At 36.4% G+C, this 24,687-nt stretch overlaps 1 pseudogene; it reads right to left on the bottom strand.

The window, feature by feature from the left end:
• Positions 1-719: 719 nt before the first annotated feature.
• Positions 720-3,302, bottom strand: LOC18601724 (receptor-like protein kinase FERONIA pseudogene; annotated as a pseudogene).
• Between the last annotated feature and the right edge of the window lie 21,385 nt (positions 3,303-24,687).

Here is a 24,687-nt window from a genome sequence, read left to right as displayed (position 1 = left end):
AGGAAAATTTTCTAAATATTACATTATAGTGTTCAATTTTCTGAATTAAAGATTTTTATTTTCATCATACTTATTACTTGTTCACTTTTTAAAATAACTTGGTAAAGTTTAACCCTGCACATAATAAAAAAATTCAATAGGCGACATGTAAATAGGCTAGAAAAATATACCAAGTAAGTAAGCCGACTTCTTTTTGGAATTGGGCTTGCAAAAGTCCCAAGTCTAGTAAAGTAAGCTGTTGTGCCTAATTAAATAGCATAAGTACTAAGGTTTGCATGGTTGATAATTAGCCATGTTGCTAGTCAAGACAACCAATCAATCAATTCAATTTATTGTGGGAGGAGGACTTTGGTATTTGTTGCTGACCTCCAATCAAACATTTGATTCCAGATGGGAAAATCAAGCAGTCATTTTCCTAATGTCCAAGCTCCTGCTCATTTTCCATTTAGACTAACTACAGATGATTTGCATGATGTTGGTCCCCAAATGAATTATTAGAAAGAACAATGAAAGAATATTTTTCTTTTCGTGGAAAATGAATTGCTTCTTTTATGTGTGCATTTAAATAAGAATGTTAACAATTACATTAAACATTATAGTAATTGCAATTAGTAAACAAAAGAATCTAAAAGCTAATGATTCTAAGAACTATTATTGATCTATTACTTTTATTTCTTAACGAAATTCATTTCTTAAACCTAAATAGAAACTATGTAGACTTGTTTGAATTCTATTTTTTAATTTAATTAGTCAAGGCTTGAAAGACAGATGCAAAGTAAAGAAAACCGAAAACAAAGTAGAGATGAGTGGAAACAATAAAAAAGACAGACGAAAAGTAAAGAAAACCAAAACTACACAACTTCATCAATGGTTTGGGCCTGAATTCTATCACCAACTTGGACTGTCTGTTTTGCTTCCGCGGTTTCTTGCAACTGCAGTGCAAACTCGAGCATCCCCCCCACATCACTCATCGTTGGCCGTTCAAGTCCCACTTGACGTAGGCAGTTTTCTGCAATCTCAGCATACACTCTTAGACACTCTGGTGCAATTTTACCTTGCAAGTAAGGGTCAATGATTTGTTCAATGGTTTCATTCTCCACACATTTGAGAGCCCAACCGGCTAGACCTATTTGCTCATCTTCCAATTTTATATCCACTGCGGGTCTAGCACACAATACTTCAAATAGCACCACCCCAAATGAGTACACGTCCGACTTCTCTGTTAATTGCAGCCTTCGGTAATACTCTGGATCCATGTACCCGAAAGTACCCTTCACCATAGTTGTGATTGGAACATTGGCCATGAAAATTGGACCCACTTTCGACAACCCAAAATCCGAGACTTTAGCTACCCATTTCTCATCCAACAAAATATTGGTAGTCTTGACATCACGGTGAATGATTCTCTGAACTGCACCTGAATGAAGGTAGTCTAATCCACGAGCAGCACCAATGCAGATTTGCAACCTTTGCTTCCATGGGAGAGGGATTTTGTCATTGTTGTAGAGGTGATCACAAAGGGTTCCATTGACCATATAATCATAAACAAGAATCATCTCGTTGTTATCATTACAATAACCTATTAGTGAAACAAGGTTAATGTATCGAAGCTGAGAGAGCATCTCAATCTCTGTCCAAAACTCATTTTCACCTTGATGGGACATCGAATTGAGTCGCTTAATTGCCACCTCATGTTGTAGACCCTGAATGTGACCCTTGTATACATTGCCAAAGCCACCACGTCCTATAACGAGAGCATCGTCGAAGTTGTTTGTTGCGGTGAGGATGTCAGCAAGTGAAAAGTGCGTGCATCGCATGCCTTTTGACAAAGGTGAAACTTTTCTTCTTTTTGAGGATTTTGTTATGCACAGAAGATGTTTCCTTTGCCAGAAAATATAGGAAAATAGAAGAAAGAGTGATGCGATGCTGCCCGTTGTAGCTCCGATGATGGCCTTAAAGTTTCTCCTCTTCTTTGAGTGCTTTAGCTCAGGCACTGGCGATATGTGAACCACTTCTACTTCAGGGTTTGGTGCCGCAAGACTACCATCTGTTTTGTTCAACCTGAAAATCTCTAAACCATTCAAGATAGCATCTATAAATAATGGATGACTTTGGGTGGAAGGGTGTATTGCAACCCATAAATCTTGTGTACTTGGACTGCCATGTGGTGCCCACACAACATAGTCTATGTACACTGGAACGCCATTACCACCACTAACGGCGATCACATCCATACCTGCCTCAGCTGTTTGATTATTAATGAAGATGTTGAATACACGTTGATTTGGCATTGTTACATCCGGTTCAGTCTCGCAAAAATGAAGCCTGACAAGGTAGTAAAATCCAGAATCAACAGGACAAAGCCAGGTAAGATTGTAATTCAAGTTAATACTTGGAGTAGGACCCATTGTACGAGAGGTTTTGTATACAACTTCTGGTGCAGTATAAGCCGGAGTGGCCAGGGTGTATTTTATTGTAGCTTCAGGCTGAAAAGGGGTAACTCCTGATGCTGCTCCAAAGATATAGTCCACATCTCCATGCCATGTTCTGAACATCCCTGTATCGTCTATATTTGAAACATCTCCTCCGCCAACATTTAGCCGATACGCAGTTTCTAGAGCAGTGTTGTTATCAAGCTCGAAAAAATAGTTGGTGCCTACTAAGCGATGAGAGCCATATTTCTGGACTGTATAGAGGTTGGTAGGCATGGAAACGACTTCTATGCCATTCACAAAAGCAAAAGAATATGGCGATGGGCTAAAGGTGACATGTAGCATCTTATTGTTACTAACAGGGACGACAAATTCTTTGATAATGAAGACTTTTGGGGGACTAGTAGCAGAAACTAAATAGGCACTGAAGTTGCGCAAGAGAGTGTAATTATTAGCAGTGACGGAGAAGAAGGAAGTGGTTATATCAAGGCCAGGATATTCATTTGGGTAGAAGTAGAGACGAAGAAACTTCGGGCCAGGTGAAACAGGGAATTTGTATGTGAATTTGCCATGAAAAATACGAGCTGTCATGTAAGGCACTTCAGTAACAGAGGGTTCAAGATCGGAGGCTTTGGATGCAAATGAAGAGGCTTTAGAGATAGAGGAGGAATATTTGTAATCAGCATCGCCAACCCAGTTCCGGCCATCCAAAGATGTAGTGTTCGATGACGTACCACAATTCAAGAGTATGTGGTCAGCAGGAGTATAAGGAGCTGAATTTGTAAAGGGAGCTGAAGAGAAAAAAATGAGGAGGAAAACAGTAGAGACGAGTATGGTTAGCATTGTGAAGTCTAGTGTTATGTGAAAGGTAGAAGCTACAACTTATATATAGCTAACTAAATAGCTTGAAAAGTTTTGTGCTATGCTTTAAGGACCAATACTAAAACTGGATAGCAACAAGCAGACAACTCTGCACTGCAGATTCCAGCTAAGGCTTGAACACGGTTTTTAAGTACAACTCCAAACGGATTGTAAAATATAAAAATAAAAATAAAAAATCGTAAATCATCAATCAAAAAAATATTGCGAACATGTAATAAATAGGGTGAAAATGTGCTAATTTTACGAAGCAGATAAAATGTTTTGGTTTTATTTACTATGACTTATTTTGTTTCTTTAATTGTTTCTAAAACTTGTGTCTTCTACTTTTATAGAAAGTCGGAGTTTTATTTTTTTAATTAATTTTTTCACAAGAAACTACTCCGTCAAGGCTGATTTTTTTTTCAAATATTAACTCTGTTATCATTTTGATTATTTTGTTTCCGTGTGAACTTGACTTGTTTGTTATGTTATTAATTTTGTTGAAAAGTTGTCATTCCATTCACATTAAGTATTTGTAAGAAAATTCTACTAATGGGGTTAGCCTAGTCATTTTCACTTTCAAATTCCAGTTGGCCTGATAATTACAAACGAGGGTCTTATTAACATTGCCAATTGACTTTGATCTTCTAACAGTATGCATATTGACCCGGGTCTTCTCATGAGTTCCTTCCCTGTTTATTTTCCTTCTCCCCAACCCAAATTTTATTACAATAACATTTACTACTATTTTCAACCAAAAAGATCAAGCTGTCATCACCTTTCTACTTTCTACTTTCTACTTTCTAGGCTCAAGGTCCACTTCATCTTCAAATGCAACACATGTTTATATACAATAAAATATACAACATTACCCAATCTCTTACTGAACCAACTTACAAATTTCCTTTCCGAATTTATACTTTTCTTCAAAGCTAGATGTTCTATGTCAATATGAATCTTCTACCACCATGATTCAAGACTCGTTATGGCATTCTAATTGTTGGATTAATAATAATATTCACTTTTTTAAAAAAATATTATATATATACTTAAAATATTTTATTCTAATTTAACTAGAATATCTTAATTGTATTGTGTAAATATAAGATATTAATAATTATAGAGGTAAAAATGAACACGAAACTATTAATTAAATGTGAACCATACTTAGTAATTAGTAGTCTCTTTTACAAAAAATACAAAATAGTGCCTAATGGAAACTATATTTATCTCCCTGAAAACATAATTTTTTTGATGCTAGATATTTTTGGTCATCCATTTCCTAATTCAAAATCATAAGATCGATAGACTATATTTTTAGTTTTTACAGGCTTAATTTATTTTTCTTTTGTTGATTTATTATATTATTTTGGCAGCTTCTCGGAAATTACATTAGCTTACCAAATGATTCTCTTCTTTTCGCTTTTGCTTTGAAACTTATGCGCAATGACTTGGTCTTCTCAATTATGCATGCGATGACAATTTGAAGTCCCTCAAATCAGGATGAACATAAGTCCAAGTCAGAAAACATATGTCGACGAATGCCATCCATGCTTTTTGTATTTGTTTGTCTTTTTCTCCTTCTTTTCTACTTTGCTTTCTCTTTTTCTTTGTGGAATTTGGATCTCATTGATCTCGATCCAAACGACTTTTATAACGTGCTTTCTTGGGAAAAAGAAGAGTTTTCTCTACGAATTTGCTACCTAGTATTAAGGGGCTGTAACTTGGTATATAAACAAGTGTATTTTTTTTAAAGATTAAACACCAAAACATCATTATAATATGCTTTCAACAAATTGCATGTGCCAAGCCCATCATAATATAACTACCTTCCTAATACCTCCTATACATGTAGGAATAGCCTCGTTAAAAACCTTTTCATGAAAAAATCCAGTTGGATAAAAACCATGAGGAAGGAAAAAAGAGTACCATTCCATGTACATATTTCTATTAAACAAAACATTCTTCTAACTTCACCAGCTCAACCAATAAACACTACTGTAGAAGAGAAAAATTATGAGCCAATTACGTGCTGTCACGTGGACATGATGATGTCATAACTATGTAATTAATTATAAAATAATTAATTTATTGGTTAGATTATTTTAAGGACACATAGTTGAACCAACTCACTTATGTGTCATATAATTATCCCTTAAGATAATTTGAAGATAATATTTATTTTAGACCAATTAAAATTTAATTATTACTCATCCAATTTATCTTTAAATAAATCAGGGTAATTTAGAGATAATATTCATATTTTGACCAAACAAAATTTAATTATTGATCATTTAATTTGTCTCTAATAATTATATTAATTTAGAGATAAAAGTCCAATTGGATTATTTAATTTATCTCTAAATAAATTAAGATAATTTAGAGATAACGCCTATCTTTGGCCAATCAAAATTCAAGTACTCAAAGTCTGGCCAATCAACTTTCAATGAGTTATCATAATTTATCTCTAAATAAATTAAAATAATTTAGAGATAATTTAAAGAGATTATGTTCTTATCAAAGTCTCCCACCTAGCATTATAAATAGGGGGCTCTTTCAAGCCATTTTCATTCATTCGGAAGCATTCAAAGATTGGGAGGCATTCGAAGATTGAGAGCATTTCAGAGATCAAGAAAAGTAGAAGATTTTTGAAGTGAAGATCGAGCGGCTTCAAAGTTCGTAGTGAAGATCAAATGGCAACGAAGTTCATGATCAAGCGGCAACGAAGTTCGTGATCAAGATATCAAACGAAGTTCATGATCAAGATATCAAGTGTTCGTGATTAAGATCAAGTCGTGAATACCCTTGAAGCGAAGATCAAGCAAGTTTGTGATCAAGATTAAGTCTAAGTTTGTGACTCTTGAAGACGAAGTTAAGAAATTAATCAGAGGAATTTCCAAAGATTATAACTCACATCATCAAATATTTGGATTTGTCTTATAATTTTCAAGTCAAGAAATTTCGATGAGAAATTTGTGTGTACAACTACATTTGAGATAAATCTTATAATATTATGCTTCTTACTTGACCTGACAACTCCCTGGTAGTATTCCACAATAAATCATCTTCATTTAACAATTTTGCATACTATGCTACTAAGTGAGCAACCCTATTTGCATCTCTTGGGAATGGCCGATAAAAGTTCAAGAAAGCCTTTCCATATAAACTATGCAATTTTCCACCATGTGTCCAGCATTACCATTACAGCTTTTATTCTGCACCCAATGGACGATTTGTTGGCAATCCATTTCAACTTCATGCACTCTAACTCCTCTTTGATAGCAAATGTGTAATGCCCTGACTAATGCTTTTAGTTCAGCTTCATTCACATTAAAATAATGGGAAAAAATTTTTGTTCTAGCTATAATAGTCTCCCCATCTTGATTTCTAAATAGTAAGCCCACCCCAACTTTTGCTTTGCCATTCACCTGAAAAACTACTGCAATTATGTTCAACTTAGTTCCATTGGGTTTACTCCAATTTCTTATTCTATCATTTGCTCCAACCACATTTAGCCTGTTAGACGAATTGGCATTACGAAATTGCCTTACCATATCATATCCTAATTCCACCACAATTGCAAGATCAGTTCAGGTTTTCTTAAAAACCAAGTTAGTTCTAGCCTTCCAAATGGACCACATCACACATAATATTTCTTCTATTTCTGTCTTCTCAATTGTATCTAATAACCTTTGAATTTAGTCCTTAATAGAAGAAAAGTAGATCATTATATCTTTAACACCCCAACGCGATGTACCCCAAACCACTCTTGCAAAATGACAAGTACATAAGCAGTGAAAGTGTGAGACCCTGTCAAGCTCGATTAAAAGACGGTATTGTACCGAGTAGTACAACTAAGTTAAATCGAGCCTTGAACTAGTTCAAATAGAAATTCTAAGAGGAATTTGAAAATTTTAAAACCCACAAATGGGCTTAGAATAGTGATTTGGAGTTCAAGGTTCAGTTTGGAGTCCATCAAAAAATTGACCAATTAGGGACAAAACGGTCATTTTATCATTTGATGATAAAATGGAGATTTTTAGCCAAGATTTGATCACATTTGACCAAGAAAAATTATATGAAATATAATTATGATTATTTAAGTATAAAATGATGTTTAGCAGTGAAAAATTGTGATTCCTGATATTTATGGAGCACAAGGGTAAAATGGTAATTTTACCACTAGAGGACTAAACGGAAAATTTTTTTCAAACAATTTTTGCCCCATTTGGTTAATATTGATCAATATTAGTGTTATTTTAGGTTGAAAAGTAGAAATAATGAGATTCTGGTACATTTCGGAGTATAGGGGCAAAATCGTAATTTTTTCGTCTTAAGAGCAAATCAGTAAAATTTTCGCCCCAGCACTTGTCAAGACCAAGGGATTTTAATGGTAGGATTGGATAAATACCAGAATATTTGTGGTGGAAAATTAAGAAGAAAAAGTCAAAAAGTTAAAAATTGGGCCAATAAGCATGTGACACATGGCATGCTTGATTATTTTATTATTTTCTATAGAAATCAGCCCATTAAATCCCCAATTCCCTCACCATATTTGGCCTAGGCATCCAGCAACAAGAAAAAAGGAAGAACAAAAGGAAAAACAAGAAAACCTAGGTGAAAATTCAAAGAAAAAGTGAAAAAATAAAGGAAACAAGCTAGGTAAGTTAAAATTTTTTTAATTCTCCTTGATACCTAGCTTACCCATGCTTTTGTTCTTGATTTCCATGGTTGAATATTGAGTTATCATGATGAATTCAATTCTGAAAAATGGGTATGGAAGAGGAATTATTGTTGGAATAATTTGATTTTAGACTATGTTAGTGTTTAGGGATAGTTAAGCATGGTTATGAACAAAAACATAAAAGAAATATTCAATTTCTCTAGGGTTCCTTGTTGGCCGAACCATGAGGGCTGAATATCAATGGGGGATTGTTTTTATTTCAAGGAAAATGGCATGGAAAATGATGAATTAAGGTGAAACGGTTATGTAGAAAAAAATTCGATGCTAGTGCACCAAATGACTAAATTTTTCTATAAGGAACTGTGAGGGTTCTAATGCTGAATTTGGCTTTATTTAAATGTATGTGGTAAATTAAGGTATTAGAGGAGAAATGAATTAATTTGGAGGTGATTTGGACACAATCGTCGATTAATCGGGTGATCGGTCGAATTTAATCGATACCGTGATTAAGCGGTAATCGAACATATTTTTGCATTTACATATCAAGCATTAGTAATTTAAATTAATTTATATCAATTTAGGGACAATATAGTAAATTCCTCGACTTTGTTATTTGTCAAGATGGTGAGACGTCCGGAAAAGGCAAAGGAATTGCGCTTGAGGACTATTAGTCTGAGTTCACCCAGAATCTGGATTTTCGACACCTGTGAGTGGACTGCCTATCAAAATTGTTTTGAGAATATGACTGTTTTTAACAAAGTGTTTGAATGATTTTATGCAATTTTTCATGAAAATGAATGCCTTGGGAACAAGCTTTTGAGAAAAGGTTTATGTTATGAAATGTGGTTATTATGGATTTCTATGTGGCTGTATTATGTTGATATACATATATGCTTGAATATAATGTTGTGTAATTATGTTGACTCTGCTATGTGTGAGTAGGGAGTGCGCATAAGCCGAGGATGACCCGATTATGTGCGAGTAGGGAGTGCGCATAACCCGGTGATGACCCGATTATGTGCGAGTAGGGAGTGTGCATAATCCGGTGATGACCCAGCCATGTGCGAGTAGGGAGTGCGCATGAGCTGGTGATGATGATGATGAGCTAGTGATGATGATGATGGGTTGGTGAGATGATGATGATGGGCATATACGTATATATATATACATATGTAAATATGTGTGATATAACAAATTGATGGACAATGATTTATGGTTGTAATGTACATGAAAGTTGACACATTGTACTTTAAGAATTTTCATGAATTTTAGGTTGACTTTATTAGTTTAGCAGGATGGCTTTTTGTTGAGTGAGGAAAAATGTTTCTCTTGTTGCTCTGTTTTCACTGCAGCGAAATTCATGCTCGCTATAGCGAAAAACTCTCGGGTTTGGAGGGGTTTTAAATAGGAATGAACTAAATTGCATTGTTTTGAAACAAGTGCTTCATGATTTTAAATTCTCCCTAATTGTTGCTTGTTCCCTTCCTTGTTCACTCACTGAGTATTGTACTCACGTTTTATAAAAATTCATGTTTTCAGATCAGGTGACTGTTGGACCCTAGATCGAAGAGTCCCCGTAGTGCATCTCCTGGGTATGTGTCTGACATTCGATAGTAATCCATTTTATTGTAAATGTCTCTGCTGGAAGTCATGGGTCCTTTTGTATTGTGAATACAATCTAACAATGTGAATATGTGTATGCAATGTAAATTGCTAAATACATGACTGGTATAGTGCATGTATATTATTATCGATAATGCCATTGTGTTTTGGCTATGTTTACACCCGAGAAAAGGTGTGTGTGTATGCATGATATGATAAATTTGTTAAGCAAAGGTAAATGGATAGGCTTGCTTGGGCTTAGTGAGCTATGCTCATTGAGCTCATACGCCGGTCATGGCCCGGGAAATTGGGTCGTGACAAAACTTGGTATCAGAGCTCTAGGTTTGTCTAGGTCCTAGGGCTTTCACTTATTGGTCCAGCGGAGTGTCGAGTTTTTATGTGGGAACTTCGGTTGTGAAGTGTGAACCGTGACACATTTTACGACCAAGGGACCGCATAGATTCCCAATCTTAGAAACCACCTTATCTCTTTAACTGTGGTTAATGACAAGTGTTTGCTCTTGTCTAGGTAAGAATGTCGCCTAAGACACGGGCCACCTTAAGACAAGTGGGGGAGCAAGATGCCCCTACTGGGATGACTAATCGACCACGTGCACCCACTCGTAGGGGGCGAGGTAGACATGGCAGGGTCGCTAGGTCGATGAGAGCGAGTACGCCTGTGAATAGGAGAGATGAAGGACAGCCCTTAGGTGATACTGTTAGGCCACCGGTGAGAGGCATTATTGTTGAGGACTTAGCGACGGGTCTGCAGAGAGTCAATCGGGTTGTAGAAATGATGGTAGCCCGTATGGAGGATATACAGGAGATAGTAGAGGGGAGACATGTGGAGCAAGAGTCCCCTAGTTCCCAAGGCCAGACAGATCGCCAACCTCCCGAGGGTGACAGAGGTCAAATGGAGGTTTCACTCACTAACTTTCTAAAGCTTAAGCCTCCCTCATTTACGAGGTCAGATGCATCGGAGAAGATTTGTAATGTTATGGGGTGTTCTAGCGTTAGGTCAGTGGAGCTAGTAGCTTTTCAATTGGAGGATGTAGCACAGGAATGGTATGACTCCTTGCGAAGGGGTAGGCCGACAGATGCTACACCACTAACTTGGAGTGAATTTAGTACAGCATTCTTAGATCGATTTTTATCGCACAGTGTGCGAAATGCCCGAGCTAGAGAGTTTGAGGCATTGGTGCAGACTTCGAGCATGACGGTGTCGGAGTATGATATAAAATTTATGCAGCTGTCTCGATATGCACCTTACTTGGTTTCCACAAAGGAGATGAAAATCCAAAGGTTTGTGGATGGATTAGTGGAACCATTGTTTCAAGCTGTGGCCTCCCGAGATTTCAACATTTACTCTGCGGCCGTGGATTGTGCTCAACGAATTGAAATGAGGACCAGTGAGAGTAGGGTTGTGAGGGATAGAGCAAAAAGGGCCAAAACATAGGGTTATCAAGGCCACAGAGATTTCAGTAGCGGTGGTTCATTTTTTTGTCGTCAGGGTCCAGAGATGGACTCATGATTACCCCAGTAGGGGAGTGACTCGCCTAATGCTAGTATTGTGGCGGGATAAAGAAGCTTCAGTGTTGGAAGACAGCAAGATACGAGGCAAGGAAGTCAACTTATCCTTCCTTGCCATACTTGTGGGGGACGACATAGAGGAAGATGCCTTCGTGCTACGGGAGTTTGTTTCAGGTGTGGTCAACCTGGGCATATTAAGAGGGCTTGTATGATGGCTCATCAATCACAAGATTTTGCTCGTGGTTCCACCCAGCCAGCTTCGTTTGCTCCTTCAGTCGCCGCCTCGTCTGATAAGACAGCTAGTGGATCCAAAGGTCGAGGTGCTGGTACTTCCTCTCAAGGCAGGCCATCTGGGTCCGAACGTCTGAGTTTTGTTGGTGGAGGCCAAGCGAGGGTGTATGCTATAACTCCCTAAGAGGCCCGAACCTCAAATGCAGTGGTCTCAGGTATTTTTTCTATCTGTGATATGAATGCTTGGGTGTTGTTTGAGCCTGGTTTAACCCATTTGCTTAATTCTACATGCTTTGCACATCGATTGAGTAAGAATCGTGTTAGGAGAGAAGAATACTTGGTGGTACCTACTCCTTTAAAGGAGATATTTATGGCCGAGTGGGAATATGAGTCCTGTGTAGTACGAGTCAAGGACAAGGACACTTTGGTGAATTTGATGGTGTTAGACACCTTAGACTTTGATGTGATCTTTGGAATGGATTGGTTATCACCCCGTCATGCTAGTGTGGACTGTTATCATAAATTGGTTAGATTTGATTTCCCCGGTGAACCATCATTTAGTATTCAGGGGGATAGGAGTAATGCTCCAACCAATCTGATATCGGTCATATCTGCCAGAAGATTATTACGACAGGGTTGTATAGGTTACTTGGCTGTTGTAAAGGATACTCAGGCGAAGATTGGAGATGTAACTCAAGTGTCGGTGGTGAAGGAGTTCGTGGATGTATTTCCTGAGGAGCTACCAGGTTTGCCTCCTGAACGGGAGATTGAGTTTTGCATAGATTTGATTCCCGACACTAGACCTATATCCATACCCCCATATAGAATGGCACCTGCAGAGCTTAAAGAGCTTAAGGATCAGTTGGAGGATTTGTTGGATAAAGGTTTCATACGACCTAGTGTATCCCTATAGGGAGCACCAGTGTTTTTTGTGAAGAAGAAAGATGGGTCACTTAGGCTGTGCATTGATTATCGACAGCTTAATAAAGTGACGGTGAAGAATAAGTAACCTCTCCCAAGGATAGATGATTTATTTGATCAACTACAAGGAGCACAATGTTTTTCTAAGATAGATCTGCGATCTGGGTACCGTCAGTTGAGAATTCGGAACGAAGATATACCCAAGACCGCATTTCGAACAAGATATGGGCACTATGAGTTCTTAGTGATGTCATTTGGGTTCACGAATGCTCCTGCAGCCTTTATGGATTTAATGAACCGAGTGTTCAAACCTTATTTGGATAAGTTTGTGGTGGTGTTTATTGATGACATTTTGATATATTCAAAGAGTCGAGAGGAGCATGAGTAGCATCTTAAGATAGTGCTCCAAATTTTGAGAGAACATCGATTGTATGCTAAGTTCTCTAAGTGTGAGTTTTGGCTCAAAAGTGTTGCATTCTTGGGGCATGTGGTATCTAAGGATGGGATACAAGTTGATTCAAAGAAAATTGAAGCAGTGGAAAAATTGCCAAGGCCAACATCAGTTACGGAGATTAGAAGCTTTGTGGGTTTAGTTGGCTATTATCGTCGCTTTGTGAAGGACTTCTCCAAAATAGTTGCCCCTTTGACTAAGCTGACACGTAAAGATACAAAATTTGAGTGGTCTGATGCTTGTGAGAATAGTTTTGAGAAGCTTAAGGCATGTCTCACCACAGCTCCAGTGTTAAGCCTACCGCAAGGCGCAGGGAGTTACACAGTGTTTTGTGATGCATCGGGGGTTGGTTTAGGATGTGTATTAATGCAACATGGGAAGGTGATTGCGTATGCATCTAGGCAACTTAAAAGGCATGAGCAGAATTACCCCATACACGATTTGGAAATGGCAGCAATTGTGTTGCCTTAAAGATTTGGAGACATTACTTGTATAGTGAGACTTGCGAGATATACACAGACCACAAAAGTCTGAAGTATATATTTCAGTAGAGGGATCTTAACTTAAGGCAACGTAGATGGATGGAGTTGCTAAAGGATTATGATTGTACTTTCTTTATCATCCTCGTAAGGCCAATGTAGTGGTGGATGCCTTAAGTCGAAAATCAATGGGAAGCTTGGCACATATTTCTACTGATAGGAGATCCTTGGTTAGAGAGATCCATAGCTTGGGATACATAAGTGTGCGTTTGGAAGTTGCGGAGACAAATGCTCTGCTAGCACATTTTAGAGTGAGGCCTATTTAATGGACAGGATTAAAAAAACACAAAGTAAAGATGAGTTTGTGACTAAGGCCTTAGAGGATCTTCAAGGTAGGAAAGGAAAAATGTTTACTAAAGGCACAGATAGAGTGTTGAGGTATGGAACCAAACTTTATGTGCCTGATGGTAACGGATTGAGGAGAGAAATATTGGAGGAAGCTCACATGGCAGCTTATGTGATACATCCAAGGGCTACAAAGATGTGTCAAGATTTGAAAGAGGTGTATTGGTGGGAAGGACTTAAGAGAGATGTAGCTGAGTTTGTCTCCAAGTGCCTGGTTTGTTAGCAGGTTAAGGCCGAGCATCAAAAGCCTGTAGGGCTACTATAGCCATTACCAGTACCTGAGTGGAAGTGGGAACATATTGCTATGGACTTTGTAACAGCTTTGGCTCGAACCAGTGAGGGATATGATTCAATTTGGATAGTAGTGGACCGGTTAACAAAGTCAGCTCATTTTCTTTCGATTAAGACTATTTATGGGGCTGCCCAATACGCTCGAGTTTATGTGGATGAGATAGTGCGACTACATGGTATTCCCATTTCTATAGTATCTGACCGAGGAGCTCGGTTTACTAGTAGATTTTGGGGAAAGTTGCAAGAAGCATTGGGCACTAAGTTGGATTTCAGCACAGCTTTCCACCCTCAGACTGATGGACAGTCTGAACGGACCATACAAACATTGGAGGATATGTTGAGGGCTTGTGTGATAGACCTTGGTGTCAGGTGGGAACAATATCTACCCTTAGTGGAATTTGCCTACATCAATAGTTTCCAAATTAGCATCCAAATGGCACCATTTGAGGCTTTATATGGACAAAGATGTAGGTCACCCATTGGATGGCTAGAGGTGGGAGAAAGGAAACTTTTGGGGCCCGAATTGGTGCAGGATGCAATCGAGAAAACACACATGATCCGTCAGAGGATGTTAACAGCACAAAGTAGACATAAATCATATGCTGATAACTGACAGAGAGACTTGGAGTTCCAAGTAGGAGATCATGTATTTTTTAAAGTTTCGCCAACTAAAGGGGTAATGAGGTTTGGCAAAAAAGGGAAGTTAAGTCCTCGGTATATAGGGCCATTCGAGATCTTAGAAAGGGTTGGAGTGGTGGCTTATCGTTTGGCCTTACCGCCAGACCTTTCAAATATTCATCCCATGTTTCATGTGTCCATGCTTAGGAAGTACAACCCAGATCCATCACATGTAATACGGTATGAAACCATTCAGTTGCAAGATGATCTAACCTATGAGGAACAACCGGTAGCCATCCTTGATAGGAAAGTTAAAAAGCTCCGTTCAAAGGATGTAGCGTTAGTGAAAGTGTTGTGGCGGAATCACACTAACGAGGAGGTAACGTGGGAAGTTGAGGATGAGATGCGGACAAAGCATCCACACCTTTTCGATATGTAAAGGTAAGCCATTCTACATTGAATTTAAATTCGGGGACCAAATTTTTATTAGTGAGGGAGAATGTGAGACCCTGTCAAGCTCGATTAAAAGACAGTATTGTACCGAGTGGTACAACTAAGTTAAATTGAGCATTGAACTAGTTCAAATAAAAATTCTAAGAGGAATTTGAAAATTTTAAAACCCACAAAATGGCTTAGAATAGTGATTTGGAGTTCAAGGTCCAGTTTGGAGTCCATCAGAAAATTGACCAATTAGGGACAAAACGATCATTTTACCATTTGATGATAAAATGGAGATTTTTAGCCAAGATTTGATCACATTTGACCAAGAATAATTATATGAAATATAATTATGATTATTGGAGTATAAAATGATGTTTAGCAGTGAAAAATTGTGATTCTCGGTATTTATGGAGCACAAGGGCAAAATGGTAATTTTACCACTAGAGAACTAAATGAAATTTTTTTTTAAACACTTTTTGCCCCATTTGGTTAATATTGATCAATATTAGTGTTATTTTAGGTTGAAAAGTAGAAATAATGAGATTCTGGTACATTTCAGAGTATAGGGGTAAAATCGTAATTTTTTCATCCCAGGGGCAAATCAGTAAAATTTTTGCCCTAACACTTGTCAAGACCAAGGGATTTTAATTGTGGTAGGATTGGATAAATACCAGAATATTTGTGGTGGAAAATTAAGAAGAAAAAGTCAAAAAGTTAAAAATTGGGCCAATAAGCATGTGGCACATGGCATGCCTGATTATTTTATTATTTTCTATAGAAATCAGCCCATTAAATCCCCAATTCCCTCACCATATTCGGCCTAGGCATCCAGAAACAAGAAAAAAGGAAGAACAAAAGGAAAAACAAGAAAACCTAGGTGGAAATTCAAAGAAAAAGTGAAGAAATCAAGGAAACAAGCTAGGTAAGTTAAAATTTCTTTAATTCTCCTTGATACCTAGCTTACCCATGCTTTTGTTCTTGATTTCCATGGTTGAATATTGAGTTATCATGATGAATTCAATTCTGAAAAATGGGTATAGAAGAGGAATTGTTGTTGGAATAATTTGATTTTAGACTATGTTAGTGTTTAGGGATAGTTAAGCATGGTTATGAACAAAAACACAAAAGAAATATTCAATTTCTCTAGGGTTCCTTGTTGGCCGAACCATGAGGGCTGAATATCAATGGGGGATTGTTTTTATTTCAAGGAAAATGGCATGGAAAATGATGAATTAAGGTGAAACGGTTATGTAGAAAAAAATTCGATGCTAGTGCACTAAATGACCAAATTTTTCTATAAGGAACTGTGAGGGTTCTAATGCTGAATTTGGCTTTATTTAAATGTATGTGGTAAATTAAGATATTAGAGGAGAAATGAATTAATTTGGAGGTGATTTGGACACAATCGTCGATTAATCGGGTTATCGGTCGAATTTAATCGATACCGTGATTAAGCGGTAATCGAATATATTTTTGCATTTACATATCAAGAATTAGTAATTTAAATTAATTTATATCAATTTAGGGACAATATAGTAAATTCCTCGACTTTGTTATTTGTCAAGGTGGTGAGACGTCCGGAAAAGGCAAAGGAATTGCGCCTGAGGACTATTAGTCTGAGTTCACCCGAAATCCGAATTTTCGATACCTGTGAGTGGACTGCCTATCAAAATTGTTTTGGGAATATGATTGTTTTGAACAAAGTGTTTGAATGATTTTATGCAATTTTTCATGAAAATGAATGCCTTGGGAACAAGCTTTTGAGAAAAGGTTTATGTTATGAAATGTGGTTATTATGGATTTCTATGTGGCTGTATTATGTTGATATACATATATGCTTGAATATAATGTTGTGTAATTATGTTGACTCGGCTATGTGCTAGTAGAGAGTGTGCATAAGCCGAGGATGACCCGGTTATGTGCGAGTAGGGAGTGCGTATAACCCGATGATGACCCGATTATGTGCGAGTAGGGAGTGCGCATAATCCGGTGATGACCCAGCCATGTGCGAGTAGGGAGTGCGCATGAGCTGGTGATGATGATGATGAGTTGGTGATGATGATGATGGGTTGGTGAGATGATGATGATGGGTATATACGTATATATATATATATATATATATATATATATATATATATATACATATATATACATATGTAAATATGTGTGGTATAACAAATTGATGGACAATGATTTATGGTTGTAATGTACATGAAAGTTGACACATTGTACTTTGAGAATTTTCATGAATTTTAGGTTGACTTTATTAGTTTAGCAGGATGGCTTTTTGTTGAGTGAGGAAAAATGTTTCTCTTGTTGCTCTGTTTTCACTGCAGCGAAATTCATGCTCGCTATAGCGAAAAACTCTCGGGTTTGGAGGAGTTTTAAATAGGAATGAACTAAATTGCATTGTTTTGAAACAAGTGCTTCATGATTTTAAATTCTCCCTAATTGTTGCTTGTTCCCTTTCTTGTTCACTCACTGAGTATTGTACTCACGTTTTATAAAAATTCATGTTTTCAGATCAGGTGACTGTTGGGCCTTAGATCGAGGAGTCGTCGTAGTGCATCTCCTGGGTATGTGTCTGGCATTCGATAGTAATCCCTTTTATTGTAAATGTCTCCGCTGGAAGTCATGGGTCCTTTTGTATTGTGAATACAATCTAACAATGTGAATATGTGTATGCAATATAAATTGCTAAATACATGACTGGTATAGTACATGTATATTATTATCGATAATGCCATTGTGTTTTGGCTATGTTCACACCCGGAAAAAGGTGTGTGTGTATGCATGATATGATAAATTTATTAAGCAAAGGTAAATGGATAGGCTTGCTTGGGCTTAGTGAGCTATGCTCATTGAGCTCATGCGCCGGTCATGGCTCGAGAAATTGGGTCATGACAGAAAGGCTGTCGCCTTTTCAATTTCACATAGTGTACATCTTGGATCCACATTTATCTTCCTTTTGAGAAGCTCCATTATAGTCAATAATGCACCATTTAAATCTAGTTAGACTAGAATTGTAATACCCTGTATTTTGATACGGTGGCTAATAAAGTTTATAGATGCCAATTGAGGTTGATTACTAAGTTAAAAGGGTAATTCAGAAATGAACTTGTGAAATCTTGACCTCCATAAACACGCAACTAAAAGTAGACGCAATAATGCGGACCAGGGGTAATTTCGTAATTTCTTTTGGTAAGCTCCTACGAGTGGGTTTTTTTATTTGCCATTAAGGTCTAAATAGGCCTAAAGAATGAATAAATGATGTTTATGATGGTAAATAAATGAGAAAAATAAAAATAATGATAATTTCCACGGTATGGGCAAAATGGTCATTTTGCACCACGAGTCAAAATTTTAAGTTTTCATAAACCCGAGTAGTTTAGATCATTGTGGACCTTGTCCTAGCGTCAAAAGAATAAAAAGATTGCACAAAGGATAGGAAGAAGACAAAATGACCTTGTTAAGGGCATTTTGGTAATTTCATGAGAAAATGGATAAATATAAAGCATAAAGATCCAAGTTTCTAGCAACTTCTTCAAATTTTTAGCAGATTCTTCAACCTTCCAGCAACTGTTTCTTCTTCCTCACCCATCCAATGCCATGCCATTTTTCATTCCACCTCTATGAAAATCAAAATTTTCATGTGATTTTTCCTTGTTTTCTTTTTATTTCTTTTCTTTTCCTAATCCTTCCTTCTCCTAACTTCTTGGGCACTGAATTTGCTGCTTCTAACCTCAATTTCCAGCACATCTAAACCCTAGGAGAGAGAGAGAAAAATCTGTCATTGTTTCTTATATTTTCTATTTCTACTTCACTTTCAACAACACTAGGATTTTTGGCTTCAAATGTTCATTGTCAAGGTTGAAAGGTATATATTTCCAACTTTTGGAATTTTTAAATTTATGGTTATATTTTTAGATTTATTCTCTAATTTCTTCAAATTATTTTTCTTGGAAAGATTAGGTTTTTGGTTGATCTTCATGCCTCCAAGCTCATCCAGGTAACGAAATTTAAATTGGAGTAGTTGGCCAAATGGGTTTGTGAATTAGACTAGAAACTTAGGTTAAATGTTAGGTTAGAGGGTAGATTGCCTATTGTAAATTCATTAGAATTATTAGATTTAATTTGCAACTTAATTGAGGTTGTTATGGTTTATTGATAAATATAGGTTTTAATGGTATTTCGGGGCCTACTTGGATTAGGACCTTATTGGTGCTAGTTTTTTCAGGTGAGTGAACTGCATTTCAAAATCATCTTGGGAATGTGACTGTTTTGTACAAAGCATTTGAATGATTTTATACAACTTTATCTTAAAACAAGTGCTTTGGGAACAAGCTTTTGCTAAATAGTTTTATGTTGTGATATGTGGTTGTTATTGATTCATGCATTATTTCATTATGATGATATATATATATATATATATATGTTGTGTATGATAGTTTGTATTGTGTATGATGATTATAACCGTGTGTGTGCACGATGTGGGGAGATGCACTTGCTGGTGATGATGGTGGTGTGGGAGATGGATGATGATAATACCCGTGTGCACGATATGAGGGAATGTACACGATGGCACTGATTGTGCACGATGTGGGGGGATGCACATGATGGCGCCGGCTATGTGCACGATGTGGGGGAATGTACATGAGCCTGGTGTGATTATGCTGATATTGGTGTTATCTATGCATATATATATATACATCTATGTTTATGAAATCAAAGTTCATGATTATGGTATTTGGTTTTGCATATATGAATCTTGCATGTTGAACTTTGAAATTTGCTAAGCATTGTCAAATGGGTGTTCATTGCAACAAGGAAATTGGATGTAGCGAAATGGATTCTCGTTGTCGCTAGAAACTCTTGGTGATGGTGCAGTGCTGTCATTTTGACAACGATTTTAACCACCTTTCGATCAGAACTGGGCAAAGTGGTAAACACTAAAGTCGTAGCCCTACCTCTTATCTTTCTAATGACCTAACAAGCATGTCAATTGGGCCTATGTAGTGGAAGATATGCTTGAGAAACTGAATCGTATGCAAACCAAGAATGCCTTTTACTGCAGCGAGAAACGTGCTGTCACGTTGCTACCTTGCTCGGGTTCTGATATAATTTTCTTCACTCTCTTATCTTCATGATTGAGCATGGGTCTTTGCAATACTAAGAGTCCACTGATCAATATCCAAAACAAAGGGGTTTAAGAAAGAAATTAAACCAAATTGCATTGTTTTCAAAATAAGTGCATCATGATTTTCAAATTCTTCCTATTGATTGCTTGTTCCCTTTTTATGTTCACTCATTGAGTTTTATACTCATGTTTTTAAAATTTGTGTTTGCAGATTTGAAGGCAATTGGAACCTAGTTTGAGTCGCACACATATGCTAGTTTTCTTGGTAGGTATTATAGCATCTCAGTAGCTGCACCTTCACTATGGTCACTTCGCTGAAAGTATAGAGTCCTTTTCGTTGAACATATGTACCTTGATGTAAATTGTTAAGATATATATATATATATATATATATATATATATATATATATATCTTAAGTAATAGACGTTTATGTTGATTAATGTTGCCACTACGAGATGGCACAAATGACATTATTTTGAATCATAAATGTGAACATATGGTTTCGATGAAAAAGTATTGAAATACTTGTTGATAAGAATTATGAAATACGGTTGTAAGAATGAGTGATGACATTGATGAATGGAGTCACATAAATAGGCTTGCTTGGGCTATGCCCATTGGGCTCATGCGCTAGTGATGGCTCGAAAATTTGGGCTATGACAAAGGTGGTATCAGAGCTCTAGGTTTAGTCGAGCCCTAGGGATCTTTGTGTCTGTCAGCGAAGTTGTCGGAGTTAATGGAGAGTCTTGTTTATGGTTTATAACTGCAGCACAAATCATAGACAAGAGGCTATATGAACTCCTATTTCTAGTAACCTGCCCTTTTGCTATTGTCATGTAAAGGGCATAAATGGTATCATTGCTCCGGTTTGAGATGCCACCCGAGACACAAACCATTATTGGAAAGATTTTTAAGCAAATGCTCTTAATGAAAGGTCAATATAATGACATATTCCTCTGACTAAGGATGGAGGAAGGTGGAGCTAGATTGTTAGGTCCGTAATAATTTATTCCTTTAGTGGAATTATGATTTGAACCCATGGTTATCAAGGAAAAAAAAAACTTAAAAAAATTTAGAGACTATGGATTGTATTTGAGGTCAATATAGGGAGGACGTACGATAATGGTAATAAGAGCAGTATTTGACTAGAATGAATAGTGAATGTTATGACTCGCTTGAGGTTTATAAAATTAAATATCGAGGAAAGTGTAAACCAGCGTTATGTGCACTGAGGTAAATGCACTATGTTAGTTGAGCTTGACATGCCCCTATAGAAATGGTGTGGGCTTTTGAAATATTTTATAAATGTATAAGTGTTGAATATGTGTATAGTAGTTTAAATGGGGTTGGTTTTGATTCTAATTAAGTAACTGTGAGATTCCAAGGCTTGAATTGAATTATTGTGATTTATGGTTATAATTGCATAAATTAGCTTAAGGGCGAAAATCACTGATTATTATAATTGATGTATGGTCATGAAGTAAAAGGCTAGTACATGATATACTCTAAGGATGAGCTTGAATTTTGCTATGCTTAGTGTGAAGCCAAAGGATTAAAGGACTAGATGTGATTTAGCAGTTTGAAATTAAATATCATGGAAATGACAAATTTAGTCTAAGTGCCATATGGAGTTCTATACTAAGATCGATATATGAATGGCTTTAAAGGTCAATTTAAAAATATTTTTGGTTCAATATGCAACCTATGATGTAAATGATTAGTCTTGAATGTGATTTCTCCAAAGCTAAGGGACTTAAAACATGTGGATTTTCAGATATGCTCTAAGAGGAAGCTTCTGCACCCTAAGCTTAAGAAATTTTGATCTTATAGCTGCAAAGGCAAGATACAAAAAAATTTATGTGAATTGTTTGCCTTATGGATGTAATTGGCTGAGAATTGATGAGTACAACCAAGATCTTAACACTAAGTAGTGTACAATTTGATATATGAGTACCTAAGAGTAAATTTGGAGATCCTTACTTAATCAAATTGCACTGAACGTTGTGGTAAAGGTATATGAATGTTAGTGGTGAAGTATGTCCAAAGTGAGATATGTAGAGACTAATGTTCCGATCACAAACTTGTGATAGAAAGTTAGTTTTGCATATTGTGATTTCCATGATCGCAAAATATATGGAGATTATCAATATGTAGGCATACACTTGGAGTTGTACTTCTTGTGATCCCCATGCATCATATGGAAAGAGATATCCCATAGGGGAGTTTACCTGATTTATGGTTACATGACAATAGGCTTGGCATGAGATTGAGAGTGCCTTGGCATAAATGTGGAATGTATTGTGAAAGGTTGAAAAGCCACATATACCTTAAAAAGGTCAATAACATGAATGGGGAGGGAGATATGGATGTTGATATGCTGAGCATAAAGAGCTTAAGGATAATTAATGCAATTATACTAAGTTAGATAGTATGATCCGAACTAAGAACACAAATACCTTGGGAGATTTTAAAATAATGCCCAGTGGGGTCAGTGAGCTAAAGTGTTATCGGACATACAATGAACGATTAAAGTTATGAGTGGCTTTGAAGATAAGCCTTTGATTGATTAAATTCTCAATGAAACCCTATTAAAGAAAGTGTTTAAGTGATTTGGAAGTGTATGGAAAATGCATAAGAGAATATATTAGCTTGACTTGCTATAAGAAGTCAAAATTTGGATGGCCATGAGTGGCTTGTGAGTAACCTAACAATGTATAGGTAAATGTGTAAGGGAGCTTGATTGATAGATAAGGGTAGAACTTTAATGATGAGATTGTGTTCACTGCTTTAGGCATTGAACTGTAAATTACGAACATGTATCCACCTTGTGAATACCCTGATGAGGTAAATTCAAAAGATTTTTCACAATGAGAAAACATTAAAGCTCGAGGAGCTAATAGTTTTATAGTGATGTTAATGCTCGTGACTGATATGTCACGTAGCACCAAGGTACGCTACAAGTCTAAGAATGCTTGGGAATGTTGGTTTGAGGTAATGACTACCTTGCCATTACATAGACCCGATAATGATATGGTCTTGATACACTTGTGGAGGTAAAGCATACAATAGTAAAAAGTGCTTCCCTCACATGTTTCATTTCATGTTGAGTAGTTATCAAGGTAGAGTACCAAATAAAGTTAAGCAAAGATTGAACTGTGCTTTAAATGCTTAGTGAATAATGGTGATATGCTTTAGTTAATCGATATTACCCTTGGTGAGGGAATAAAAGTACACAATTGGATTCGTAGAGATCTACTTGGGAAAAGAGATGATGATTTGAGAATTCAAGTACTCATATACAAATAAAGATTTGGTAATGAGACATGACCTAGAGATGGAATACTACAATATAAATTTTGACTAAGAAAATCGACTTATAAAACACTTGGTGTTTGGAGATGGTGTCAATTAGTGGTTGACTCTTGTATGAGAATGGAATATTGAAATCAGCTTTGTGAATTCACCACAAATGATGAGCATGATCTAACCAACTAAGAGAAGAAATGACTCTAAACTTGATTGTTGGTTATTTTGATTTTACAGATGGCTTATTGGGCTTGATATGCCTAAGGCTATTTGAAGTTAAAATTTTTGGAAATATATATGTATGGATATATATGTTGCATATTAGTATAAAAGCTCATGCGGAGTTAGTTATAATTTGATTCGATGATGATATTCTATCAACGGTTATAGTGCTAGACAATGATTAAGAAAATTTATCTTTGATTTTGGTAGTGAACAAGTGGATGATACTGTTGTTAGCTTAAAAGTAAGTGTTTATACTTTTGGTATGAGTTCATCAAATTCTATTATATCATGATAAAATTTGGTGTTTTAATATAGCCTGAGAGGCTTGACATATAAACTAACTTAACTGTGAGCTAGAAATTGTTAGGTTATTATGAAGTACACAACTAGAGAAGTATGACATGAATTTAATATCCTAAGGGGCAATGGAAAATGATGTATCTGTTTTGGTATAGCTTCAATATATATAGTTTTGATATATAAAGATGTGGAGAAAAGTTTATAGCTTATGCGTGAAGGTGTGCACTTGAATTTGTGCCCTTAACAGTGTGAAATCTACCTTGATTAGCATAAAGCCCATGATTCATAATAAAGGATGATGGATTTAATTTTCTAAGGTAAAAAAGGCTGAAAGAAGTTAATTTCAGAAAGGTCTTAGTAAATGATTCCTTGATTTTAAACTGTACTTAAGGAAAGATTAATGTCTAATTTCATCCTCAGATTGATAAACTAATGAGGCCATGAGATTTAATATTTGGAGTAAATTTGAGAAATATCAAGTTAGATATGTTGTGGGTGATTGATGACGAGCAAATTAGCTATGACATTGGAAATATAGAAATGATTAGTAATCAAAATGAGAGTTGGAAAGGAACTTTAAAGGGAAAATTTGAGCAACTTTAATCTTGAAAGGTTGAGTTATTGATTAAAGAGATTGGTTAAGATTATAAGAGAGTATGTGGAATGTCATGATTTATTAAAATACCTTGTGGTATAAGTTGAGATTTATCTAGTGAGCACTCGATCATGAAAGTATTGGAGTTTGTTTTTGGGAATATGATGACTAATGGTTA

The sequence above is a fragment of the Theobroma cacao genome, chromosome 4, assembly GCF_053813885.1.
Source record: "Theobroma cacao isolate CCN51 chromosome 4, ASM5381388v1, whole genome shotgun sequence".
NCBI lineage: Eukaryota > Viridiplantae > Streptophyta > Magnoliopsida > Malvales > Malvaceae > Theobroma > Theobroma cacao.
The sequence above is the reverse complement of the archived record's forward strand: the minus strand, read 5'-3'. Positions and strand labels throughout refer to the sequence as shown.